This window comes from Gossypium arboreum, chromosome 5 (genome assembly GCF_025698485.1).
Source record: "Gossypium arboreum isolate Shixiya-1 chromosome 5, ASM2569848v2, whole genome shotgun sequence".
Taxonomy (NCBI): domain Eukaryota; kingdom Viridiplantae; phylum Streptophyta; class Magnoliopsida; order Malvales; family Malvaceae; genus Gossypium; species Gossypium arboreum.
The window spans coordinates 48,059,509-48,061,729 of NC_069074.1; the positions used below are offsets into that span (position 1 = coordinate 48,059,509).

General features: G+C 36.6%; 1 non-coding gene across 1 annotated transcript; it reads right to left on the reverse strand.

Annotated features, from left to right (window-relative positions):
* Positions 1-1,723: 1,723 nt before the first annotated feature.
* LOC128293407 (small nucleolar RNA R71) lies at positions 1,724-1,829 on the reverse strand. The gene has a single exon (XR_008283589.1). It is a non-coding gene; the product is annotated as a small nucleolar RNA R71 (small nucleolar RNA).
* Between the last annotated feature and the right edge of the window lie 392 nt (positions 1,830-2,221).

Sequence of the window (2,221 nt, forward strand, 5' to 3'; positions counted from 1 at the left end):
AATTCGGAAAAGGCCACTTTAGAGCGTTTCTAGGCATTCCAAAGCCTATAAATACACACTAGAGGAGGAGAAAAAGGGAAACAGAGAAGAAGGGTAAGGAATTATCCCAAGGAAGCCGATTAATCCATCTCAGAAGCCGGATTCATCATCAAGACTGAAGATCTCTCCTCAATTCTCCTTCAAGAGTTTTGGGTTTTCTTTATGTTTTGTATTCTTTATTCTTCTGAGATGTTTTCTTATTTAGTTATGAACTAAATCCCCTAAATACCTAAAGGGAATGAAACCTAAGATGAATCTTGTTATTATTTTCTGAATCGTATGATAAATATTTAACTTGTTCTTAATTATGTGTTCTTAATTCTTGTTTGATATCCCAAGATACTAATTCAAGACACGCTCTTATTCAGAGGAGGAGTAGACCCTATCTAAGAGTACATTTGTCATAATTAAGCGGAGTTGATTGCGCGCCTAGAAATAGGGTGACAAGATTTTACCGGATTAGGGTGAAACCTAATAAGGGGAACCATAGATCGAGTTAATGCAACCCTAGAGTGTTAATTAGAGAAAAGTCTCTGTTATTCAATCTAGGGATTAGACGTTATTAGTCTTGAATAGGGATAATAACATAACTTAGGGATCTCTACGGAACAAGTTGAATGAATAAATCGTCCGATTCGGAGCCAGAATAACAAGTCTAGGTGGATTTTTCCTTAGGTATTGTCTCAAGTCAATCGATTTTCCCAAAAGCAATTCCCCAATTCTTTTCTCTGTACGTTCTTAGTTTAAATAATTAGTTAATTAAAACAAACCCTTTTTATTTTTAGGCTAGATAATAAAAAGATAGTTATTACTAGTACTTTTGGTTCCCTTGGGTACGACATCCCGGTCTTGCCATTACTATACTATTGTTCGATAGGTGCGCTTGCCTTTTTGTCGTGATAATAGTTAGTCTAGGTTTACTCTTCATTATAAATATTTATTACTTGTTACGAATCAGGAGATCAAGTTTTTGGCGCCGTTTCCGGGGAACTTAAATATTAGGAACACTAAATTTTTATTACTTTAGCCATTTATTTTTCTTCAAATTTTATTTTATTTTTGTTATTTATTAATTTACTTTTTCTCTCTCTTGGCAGGTTTTTATAGTTTATGACTAGAAGAAACCCGTCAGGACCATTACTTTTTGACGAAGAAATTGATCATACAATTCGAAAAAATCAAAGAGAAATAAGGCGTAGTTTACGATACATGGAGAACGAGTGAGAAGACGATACTCAAACCCCAACCGATGAGATGGCTAAAAACCAACGCAATCAGCTGCCTCCTGCAATTGCAGCTAATCAAAATCCTACTCCACGTACTATGTATGATTATGCTAAACCTTCTTTAATAGGAACTGAGTCTAGTATAGTTAGACCTACTATTGCTGCAAATAATTTCGAACTAAAACCTAACACAATTCAGATGATACAGAAGTTTGTTCAGTTTGGTGGTTTGCAGGATGAGGATCCCAACACGCACTTGGCGAATTTTCTTGAATTTTGCGATACATTCAAAATTAATGGCATTTCTGATAATGCCATTCATCTTCGGTTATTTCCCTTTTCACTGAGAAACAAAGCTAAACAGTGGTTGAACTCGTTACCACGAGGGTCTATCACTACTTGGGAACAAATGACCGAGAAATTTTTACTAAAATATTTTCTGCCAACTAAAACGGCTAAATTACATAATAATATCTCTTATTTTGTGCAGATGGTTTTAGAAACACTTTACGATGCATGGGAGAGATATAAGGACTTACTGAGAAGGTGCCCTCACCATGGGTTACCGCTTTGGCTGCAAGTTCAAACGTTCTACAATGGTGTGAATCCCTCGACAAGACAAATGATTGACACAGCTGCTAGCGGAACCATCAACAATAAAACACCAGAAGATGCTATGAATTTATAGAGGAGATGTCACTGAATAATTATCAGTGGCAAGTTATGAGGGCAAAGCCAACGAAAACAGCCGGCGTTTATAACGTCGACTCAGCTACTATGCTGTCAAATCAGGTAGAACTTCTCAATGAAAAGATTGATAGTTTTCTTGGTTCTACGCAGGTACATCTAGTAATGAGGTGTGACTCAAGTGGAGGAGGTTGGAGGAACCACCCCAATTTTTCTTGTGGAGGTCAAGGAAATCAAAAGCCACAAAATCCTCAGGGTTTTCAACAGCC